General features: G+C 38.8%; 1 protein-coding gene across 1 annotated transcript in view; it reads right to left on the bottom strand.

The window, feature by feature from the left end:
* Positions 1–11124, bottom strand: part of FARS2 (phenylalanyl-tRNA synthetase 2, mitochondrial) — a 584045-nt gene extending 572921 nt beyond the window's left edge. The window contains exon 1 of the mRNA XM_006768687.2: positions 10807–11124. The gene's annotated coding sequence lies outside the window, so the exon portion shown is untranslated. The remainder of the gene's footprint in view (positions 1–10806) is intronic.
* Positions 11125–11130: the final 6 nt, after the last annotated feature.

Genomic DNA, 11130 nt, shown 5'->3' on the forward strand with positions numbered 1-11130 from the left:
AGTATTGCTGCTGATCAGGTTCATCCTATCATGTTGATGGCCTATCCCAATGGAGATGGCTTCTTCCAAGAAGATAATGTGCCATGCTATGGTGCTCATATCGTGCAGGAGTGTTTTCAAGAACATGAGGGAGACTTTACCTTGCTTAGGTGACCCCCACAATCACCAGATCTCAATCCAATTGAGCGTTTGTGGGGCGAAGTTAAAAGAGCCATCAGGCAGCTGATTCTACAACCATCAAATCTCACAGAACTGGACAGTGCTATTCATCAGGCATGGTGTCAGATTCCTTGCATCCCCTTTCAACATCTCGTTGAGTCAATGCCAAGAAGAATCACCGCAGTACTGAAGGCAAAAGGTGGCCCAACGAAGTACTGATGAAGTGATCATAATAATCTGGCCACTCACGTTCAGATATATCCCACATTCAAAGGCTGTTAAATCGCGTTCTTTACCGATATCTTCAGAAAAAAATCACTTCTATTGTCGTGGTATACAACCTGCTTCCCTATTTATAATGGTCTGGCCCTCTAACAACTTCAGTGGGAAATTATAGCTAATTTGCCTACAAATGTCAGGTGGTCATAATAATCTGGCCACTAAGTGTATATACAAGAGACTCACCTCAGAAGAGAAGATTCACACAGACTGAAAGTGCAGGGATGGAAAATAATATACTATGTAAATGGAAATGAAAACGAAAAGCTGGGGTAGCACAACTCCTACCTCACAAAATAAGACTTTAAAACAAAAGCTGTAACAAGAGACTAGAAAGGACAATATATAATAATAAAGGGATCGTTCCAACAAGAGGATATAACCATGATAAACATATATACACCCAATATAAAAGCAACTAAATATCTTTTTAAAAAGATTGGAAGACTTTAAGGGAAAGATCAACAGCAATACAGTCATAGTAGGGGACTTTTAAACCCGACTGGATAGATTTTCCAGAAAAAAACATCAAGAAGGAAATAGCAACCTTAAAGGACACACTATATCATATGGATTGAATTGTTATTTACAGAACATTTCATCCCAAAACAGCAGAATACACATTCTTCTCAAGTGAACATGGAACATTCATAAAGATAGACCACAGGTTAGGACACAAAGTAAGTCTTAACAAATTCAAGAAGATTGAAATCATATCAAGCATCTTCTCGGATCTCAATGGCATGAAAACAGAAATCAAGACAATAAAAAACTCAAAAACATTCAAACACATAGAGAGTAAAAAGCTTGTTATTAAACAATGAATGGATTATCAATGAGATCAAGGCAGAAATCAAAAACTTCCTGGACACAAATGAAAATGAACACACAACAACCCAAAATCAATGAGACACAGTGAAAACAGCCCTGAGAGGGAAGTTCATAGCATTAGAAGCCTATGTCAAGAGCTCGAATAAACAATCTAACCCTCAACTAAAAAAATTAGAAAGAGAACAAAAACAAAAGCCCAGAGTAAATAGAGGGAAGGAAATAATAAAGATCAGAGCAGAAATAAATGACATATAGACTTAACAAACAATATAAAAGATCAATGAAACCAAGAGCTGGTTCTTTGAAAAGATAAGACTGATGAACCTTTAGCCACGCTTATCGAGAAACAAAGAGGACCCAACTAAATAAAATCAGAAATGAAAGTGGAGAAATAACCACTGACACCACAGAAATACAAAGGATTGTAAGAAAATACTATCAACAACTATATGCCAACAAGCTGGTTTTTAAAAGCTGCCAAAAACCAAGCAGGAAGAATAAAAAAAATGTGAATACGCCAATAACTACTGATGAAATTGAAGTAATAATTAAAAAATCTTCCAGTAAACAAAAGCCCTGTCATGATGGCTTTACAGGGGAGTTTTATCAAACATTCAAAGAAAAACTAAAACCGATCTTCCTCAGGCTATTCCAAAAAATTCAAGAGGAAGGCACATTTCCAAGCTCTTTTTATGAAGCCAGCATCACCCTAATACCAAAACCAGATAAAGACAACACAATGAAAGAGAATTACAGGCCAATATCCCTGATAAACCTAGATGCTGAAATCCTCAATGAAATATTAGCAAATCAGATCCAACAATACATTAAAAAGATCATACACCAAGATTATTCTGGAGATGCAAATACAGTTCAATAGCCACAAGTCAACAAATGTGATACACCACATAAACAAAATGAAGGATAAAAATCACATAATCAGCCCTGACTCCGTTTGGCTCCGTGGACAGAGCATCACCCTGCGGACTGAAGGGTCCCAGGTTCAATTCTGGTCAAGGGCACGTACCTTGGTTGTGGGTACATCCCCAGTCAGGGGTGTACAGGAGGCAACTGATTGATGTTTCTCTCTCATCGATGTTTCTAACCCTCCATTCCTCTCTCTTCCTCTCTGTAAAAAATCAATAAAAACAATATAAATATACTTTAAAAAAAGAAAATTATCAAACCTTACTTTATAAAAAAAATCACATAATCATATCAATAGACAGAATAGCATTCACAAAATCAGGCACCCATTTATGATAAATACTCCCAGCAACGTGGGAATAGAGGGATCATACCTCAACATAATGAGGCCATATATAACAAACCTATATCCAACATCATACTCAATGGGCAAAAATGAAAAAGTATTTCCCTTAAGGACAAGAATAAAACAGGAAGGTCCACTTTCACAACTCATAGTCAACATAGTACTGGAACTCCTAGCCACAGTGTTCAGACAAGAAGAAAAAATAAAAGGCATCCAAATTGGAAAGGAGGAAGTAAAGCTGTCATTATTCACAGAAGACATTATATTGTACAAAGGAAACTCTAAAGACTCCACCAAAAAAACTGCTAGATTTAATAAGTAAATTCAGCAAAATAGCAGGATACAAAATAAACATCCAGAAATCGGTGGCATCTTTATACACAAATAATGAAACCTCAAAAAGAGAAATTGACAAAACAATCCCATTTACCATTGCGACAACAACAAAAATAAGATACCTGGGAATAAATTTAAGGAGATAAGAGACCTGTATTCTGAAAACTAAAGGACAAAGAAAAAGGAAATAGAGGAAGATTCGAGCATATACCGGTTCATGGACTGGAAGAATTAACATCATTAAAATGTCCATATTATGATAAAGATTCAGTGCGATCCCAATTAAAATACCAACAGCATATTTCACAGATCTAGAACAATATTCCAAAAATTTATATGGGACCAAAAAAGACCCCAAATAGTCACAGCAATCTTGAGAAAGAAGAACAAATTTGGCAGGACCACAATACCGGATATCAACCTACACTACTACAAAGCCACTGTAATCAACACAGCCTGGTTCTGGCACAAGAACAGACCAGTAGACCAATTATTGCCTAGGGCAAGAGAAACAAAGGGAAAAAAATAAACAAATGGGACTGTATCAAACTAAAATGCTCTGCACAGCAAAAGAAAACAAAAAAGGAACCTACTGTATGGGAAAACATATTCTCCAATGATACATCTGATGAGGGCTTAATTTCCAATATATAGAAAGAACTCATACAACTCAACACCAGGAAGACAAGCAATCCAATTTTAAAAAAAGGGCAAAGGGCCTGAATAGACATTTCTCCCAAGAGGACATACAGATGGCCAAAAGACATGTGAAAAAATGCCCAGTGTCACTAGTCACCAGAGAGATGCAAATTAAAACCACAATGAGGTACCACCTCACACCTGCCAGAATGGCTACCATCAATAAAACAACAAACAAGTGTTGTTGAGGATGTGGAGAAAAGGGAGCCCTAGTATACTGCTGGTGGGAATGCGGATTGGTGCAGCCACTATGTAAAATAGTGTAGAGTTTCCTCAAAAAAACTAAAAATAGAACTGCTGTTTGACCCAGTGATCCCACTTCTGGGACTATATCCTAAGAATTCCAAAACACCAATCAGAAAGAATATATGCACTTTATGTTTACAGCAGCATTATTAACAAGAGATTAAGATGTATAAACAGTTCAAGTGTCCATCAGTAGGTAAGTGGATAAAAAAGCTGTGGTACATTTACACAATGGAATACTTTGCAGCGGTAAAAAAGAAGGAAATCTTTCCCGGCCAGCGTGACACAGTGGTTGAGCGTCGACCTATGAACCAGGAGGTCACAGTTCGATTCCTGGTCAGAGCATGTGCCCGGTTTCCAGGCTCATTCCCCAGTGGGACTTGATTCTTTCTCATCATGATGTTTCTAATCTCTCCCTCTCCCTTTCTTTCTCTGAAATCAATAAAAATATTTTTAAAAAATAAAGAAGGAAATCTTATTTTTTGCGACAGATTGGATGAACCTGGCTGGAGACTATCATGCTAAGCAAAGTAAGTCAATTAGAGAAAGACAAATACCACATGGTCTCACTTATATGTGGAATCTAATGAACAAAATAAACTGATGAACAAAATTGGTCCAGAGTTATAAATGCATGGAATAGAAGAACAGACCTAAAGGAATTGGGGGAGGGGAATGAAGAAAGGACAGGAAGAGATTAACTAAAAAACATATATGCATATATGCATAACCCATGGACACAGACAATGCTATGGGGGAGGTCGGGGAGGGGTGGAGGTTGGGTGGAGGGGGACAAAAATGGAGAAAATGGGGGACATCTATAATACTGTCAACAGTTTTTTAAAAGGCACTGAGTCTTTTCAAAGAGATGTTAATAGAAAAAATGTAAATTTATCTTAAAAGACTAACAAGCTTGCATAAAAATCAACATTTGAGATTCTCTGAATATTTATAATAGTTCCTATACAAACCAGTTAGCTTTAAATAAATTATAACCCAACTAAATTAAAATTCAAATGTGACTAAAATTTACCTGCTAGTCAATAAAATATAATAAACTAAATTCCTGAAACTGGCACTGAAGACCCTCTATGTAAGTGTAGCATTGCTAAACAGATCACCTTCTGGGCTAATGCCTACCCCCACTGCTTCCTAGCTGTATAACTCTGGCTAGATAACATAATCTCTCAGTTTCCTGCCCCTTAAATGAAGGTAACAGCTTTCCCATCAGGCTTCCACAGGATTAACTGGGACCATATAAGGCCTCAGCTGGTGTCTACCAAGTGTATCTCCCAAAGTCACCCTCATGTATTCTCCTGCTCTAGTTAAGGCCCTCCATGTTCCCTAGCCAGTGGTCGGGAAACTCATTAGTCAACAGAGCCAAATATCAACAGTACAACGATTGAAATTTCTTTTGAGAGCCAAATTTTTTAAACTTAAACTATATAGGTAGGTACATTGTTATTAACTTAATTAGGGTACTCCTAAGGCTTAGAAGAGCCACACGCAAGGGGCCATTGCTGACCACGGCCCTAGGCCAAGACTATGTTTTCCCTAGATCTTACTTAGGCCTTCTCCCCTTTACCCTTTTCAAGGGTAAACCTTCCTGCAAGTAGCCATCTTACCAACACACCCCCACATCCAAATCCTACAATTCCCTTTAAGGCTCAGCTCAAGCCTAACCTTCTCAAGGCCACTATCAAAACTACCTCTCCCATAAAGCCCCCTAATTCCCACAGATCAATGTTACTCTATCCTGGCTTCCTTCAAGCCCCTGGAGACTTGAAAAAATAAATTTTCCTGAAGCCTGAACCTTGGCCATGCTTTGTTGGTCTGAGGTGTGGCCCAGGAATCAGCCATAGAAATGACCTCCACAGGCTCTCCGCCAGTATTTCCCTTGCAGAACTTTGTACTATCCCACATTTTAATTACATAAAAATTGTATTTAAACTCTAAACTCCTGGAAAATAGGGTATTTGATTTATATCCTCAAGAATCCACAAGAACAGTGACTTGACCCACCAGACTGGTCAACTATCTACTGAATGTGAAGGTAAAGAAACAGAATTTCAGTACTCCTTGAATATATGAATCAAAAATATGGTTTGAAATAAAAGCCTACCAAGACCTAAAAAACTAATCTATATTTCAGTATTAAGTTCTACTTGGCTTATGTGAACTAGTCAATGTATAAGAAATGACACATCCCCAAAATAGAGGAAACATCTATATGTATATTAAGCCAAGCAACCAGAACAATCAGAGATCAGAACCAGAACCACAGGTCACTACGACAGGTACTACGGCCAACATGATCTGGGGTGGGGCCAGCTGGCCAACCTCCCACGTCCCCGGACCCCACCCATGCATGAATTCATGCACCCGGCCTCTAGTTATTAAAATATGTACAGGGCTAATCATGTCTGTGGTCTCCCCACAAGTCCAACTGCTTAAAGTTCCCTGAATAGATCATGCTCCCTTATGCGCCCATGTTTTGAATGTACACTATAATCTGTAATGTACATTATTCATCTGGGTCTTAATACTCATTGTGAAAATACCTTCTATAATGGAAATCCTTCCCTTAAGTCTAAGTCCTAGTTTAATGTCCCTTATTTATACTCCCCTAACACTTGGCAATATTACCCAATGAAAGCATCTGTCAAAAATAATTACTCTGCTTATCCCTCTTGGTTTCTTGGAGGAGAGGAAGACTCCCATTATTGTAACTCCATCATCTTGTATAATGTATGGCACTTAGGAAGTGTTCAAGAAATGTTGAATGAATGAATAAATGAATGAGAAAAGGACTTCAGTTTGTTCATCTGTGAAAAATGAGTGAGCTGATGTTCAAGGTCTCTTCCAGCTTCTATTCTAGTAGAATGAAAAACCTAATAAAATCAAATGACGATTACATATAATAAAGACTTGGATCCATGTTTGGAGTGGATCATTTCTAAATCATAATATCACAAGTTGCTGATGTATACAACATTTTCTTTACATATGATTTTAATATTTAAGCCTAAAGACCGTAAATTGCTGTTAAATTTACATTGCTTATTATGGTTGGGGAAATTTCTCTTCAAAAAGCATTAAATGCCCTAGCTGGTTTGGCTCAGTGGATAGAGTGTTGACCTGTGGACTGAAAGGTCCCGGGTTTGATTCCAGTCAAGGGCACATGCCCAGGTTGCGGGCTCAATCCCCAGTAGGGGTCGTGCAAGAGACAGCTGATCAATGATTCTCTCATCATTGATGCTTCTCTCTGTCTCCACCCCCGTTTCCTTCCTCTCTGAAATCAATAAAAATATATTTAAAAAATAAAATAAAACCATTAAATACCCATTAGTAATACTAATTTTAACACAAGGTAATATATCGTTTTGCATAGGTAGGTAAAGAACTACAGATATTTCATAACTAAGGATAGGTGAATATTAAGGAAGTATTTACATTTTGGGGGCCTAAATGGTAGGAAATGGATCATTATCCAAAAGAATACTCGGCGCAAAATAAATGTGTATTAAAAGACATATGGAAGTTCCATGCAGCTTCTGGCCCAATTCCACATACAATCTCCAAAAAGAGCTATTATTGAATATAGTTACATCTGCAATGAAGATGTATAGAAGGAGAGATTTGGCTTTAGAATGTGATTATTTTTATTAGTCTTTCAAGGCAATAGTATGTAACATATGGTAAATTATTTCAAATAAAAGTATTTTTGTGAGGACTTAGTTTACAATCAACTGGGAAGCTATCACATTCCTAACCTTATACCAAAAGGTGATCAGCTAACCAAACAAAGTAAACTTTAAGTATTTTTTTGAAAGTTTTTATTTGAATACAACAAAATTAAAGTCATTTATATACATTAATTGTGCATGCTAAGAATTGAATTACTTGATAATTACACATAAAAAATGTATACAATAATAATTATTCCAACATCATTTTCTAGGTGAAAGCAAAATATAATAAAATGATGCAATCCCCACTGTTTTCAACAAAGCAAAATAATTTTCAAGTTTTTTCTTCGAACTTTGATAGCTTTCTATTTTTAACTTGCAATAAAATTGCAGTTTTCCCAGGTGTTGCATAGTATTTAATATCATCAGCATTCAACACTGTATCATATTAAGAGATAACTGCTCTGGATCGTATGCTATAATACAGTAATTTGCAATTTCCTTAGTCTTAAATTCTTTAAGTAATGCCAACGTATAAACTCAAAATATTAAAAGCCCTATCAACAAAACCTAAGGAAACACTTGCCCAATGACCTGATCAACCTGCAAGTGTGACAGAAGTTCAACTACCCTGTAAAAAAATCTTATTTTGAGATTCACTGATGTATGAGACCCTTAAAAATCGAAATAGCAAGTTTAAAGGGATTTCAATAAAAGTATTTTTTCTTCCATGCTTTTTTAAAAAATACCACTGCATTCTAACAAGTAATATAACAAGTATATGTGGTAAATGTGGTAAGGTCAGAGAAGTGTCTCTTGCCCTTAAAGTTCCTGAAAATACAAGGATGTATTGACATAAACTAAGCGTCATTTTGTTACAAGATTCCAGGGCAGGAGGAATAGGGAAACTGAGACAGGAAAGTTAAAACAAGGCCAAACAGTTGCAAGGCCAATTTGCAGCCAGCTTATAACAAGCCACTATCTTCCCCAACCAAGGACACTTGAGAGTAAATGGTTAAAAACCACCCTAAGGAGAGAAATGCAGAAAGGAAAGTGGGGGGTGGTGGGGAGGTAGGGGAAAGGAAAAAGGGAAGTTTTACTCCCTAAACAGAGATGACAACAGTCTCCAGGCTTAGCAAGATAAAGTTGCCAGGTGCTTCTCATGAATTCTGGGAAGGCCACGACAAAGTAAAAAGGAACCTTGAGAATTAATATGTACCAAGAAATTCATCAGAGAAATTTTGAGACCTATAGACAGGAGGGTATACTAGGTGTACCAGTTAATAATGCAGATTTTTTTCAATAGATGGAGTTACACATATGTTTATATATATTCGATTTGATATGTATGCTATTTTGTTGTATTGACAGCAAGCTTCAAAACTTCATTGTGTACTTCAGGAAGCTTATGGTAAACATGCTCCACCTCAAGATACTGTGAACACTGGTTTAAATGCTTTAAAAGTGATCATTTCGATGTGAAAGACAAAGAACATCCAAGTCAACCGAATAAGTTTGAAGACCAACAATTACAAGCATTACTGGATGAAGATGTGTGTCAAACTCAGAAACAACTTGCAGAAAGATTAAATGTTGCTCAGCAAACAATTTCCGATCATTTACAAGCAATGGGAAAGATTTTAAAGGAAAATGGGTGCCACATCAACTGAACAAAAGACAAATAGAAAACCAAAAAGTCATCAGTTAAAATGTTTGCTTCAACAGCATGAAAGTCTCTTTTGCATCGAATTGTGACTGGCAATGAAAAGTGGATTTATTCTGAGAATCCCAAACGCACAAAATCATGGGTTGATCCAGGTCAACCATCAACATGGACTGCAAGGCCAAAGCGCTTAGGAAAGAAGACAATGCTCTGCATTTGGTGGGATCAGGAAGGAGTGGTGCATTATGAGCTTCTAAAACCAGGTGAAACCATTAATACTGATCGCTACCAACAACAATCAATTTGAACCACGCTTTGATCGTAAAACGACCAGAATATGCCAGAAGACACCCGCCGTATTCACCAGACCTTGCTCCTTCAGATTACCACTTGTTCCGATCAATGGCACACGCACTTTCTGAGCAGCACTTCAAAACCTACAAAGTGGAAAATTGGGTCTCTAAATGGTTTGCCTCAAAACAAGGAAAGTTCTATTGGGACGGTATGCACAAATTACCTGAAAGATGGGGGAAATGTGTAGCTAGCGATGGACATTACTTTGAATAAAGCACTTTTGATGTTTCTCTTGAAATTATTGTGTTTTCCTTAATTACAAAATCCGCATTATTAACGGGTACACCTGGTATAACACCTCTGACCACCCCTCCACCACCACCACCACCTAACTTGCTCTTCACATTAGCTGAGAGCCCCTCTGCGCTTCATAAGCCAGATGTATAGATTTGCTTGCTTCGCTTCTTTAATAAAGGTGCATGCTTTGCTTTGATACATTGGCTATTCAGAATGCAGTCAAGGTCTCTCGTATAAATTATTTATATGAGAAGACAAGGATCGACGTTGGGACCGCCCTCTCTCACTAACTCAGGGGGCTGCCCGGAAACAACCTCTCTGGTGTCAGTGAGAGGTGCCTCTAACAATTTCAAAACCAGATAAACTTAAAGAGATGAAACAAAACCATAATTCAGTGTTGGGATTAAGATGGATGTTAATGCAAACTTTTTTCTTTTTTTTTTTTACGTACACAGGGGTAGTCCTTACTGTATTTGGGGGCAGAAAACTGCTTCATCTTAACGTTTATTACATAAGGGAAGATTCCAAAGACAAGTGCTTTGCAAACACAGTTGACAAAACCAGATCACGCCTCCCTGCACCAAGTCCACCTTCAAGGACCAGAACGACCAACTTCACGCACCACTGTCACATGGCAGTTCAGAAAAGTTGGCGTCTTCCGAAAAGGGCCCCGAGAGAACAGTCATGAAACGCTTCGAGAGAAAACTTGCTCAGCAACAGAGTTTTGGACCATTCAAGTCCCTTCCCCTTGGCCTTTTCTTCAGGAACCTAAAATTGATTTTCAAATTTCTCTTCGGAGTTTGATTTACCATTTTAATCTTAACATTAACATTAACAGATTAATCCCCCACGCCTACAGCCCAACCAACCCGACCTCTGCACACATCTGTTAGATGATAAAACTCTACGGGACTCACAACTCAAAAGCAAAACCCGGGGAGCTCAACCCGTACCCCATAAAGGGAGGAAATCCAGGGTCAGGTAAAGCCCTGCCACACTGCCCACGGGGCACACCACGCGGCAGCGAGACCGGCACTCACCCACCGCTGGCCGGGAGACGCAGACCTGGGTGTTTAAAAGTCTGGAGCGCCGTCGGCCCGCTTACTCTCATGGGGAAGGCTCTCACACACCCCTCACTGCTCCCGCGGGAGGACGCTGGGCGCTGCCATTTTGACAAAAAGGCGGGCCTTGCGCGGGAGGCCCCTTAGTAGGTAGCCCTGAGCGGAGCCGGAGCTCCGGGGACCCCCGGACCTGTCGACTCCACGCCCGCCACGCCATCGTCCCGGCCTGCAGCGAGTGGCCCGCGCTCCGGGCCCACGGGGAGAGCGCGACAGGACCAAAGGCCCTGGGAATCCCGCACGGCC

The sequence above is a fragment of the Myotis davidii genome, unplaced genomic scaffold (assembly GCF_000327345.1).
Source record: "Myotis davidii unplaced genomic scaffold, ASM32734v1 scaffold623, whole genome shotgun sequence".
Classification (NCBI taxonomy): domain Eukaryota; kingdom Metazoa; phylum Chordata; class Mammalia; order Chiroptera; family Vespertilionidae; genus Myotis; species Myotis davidii.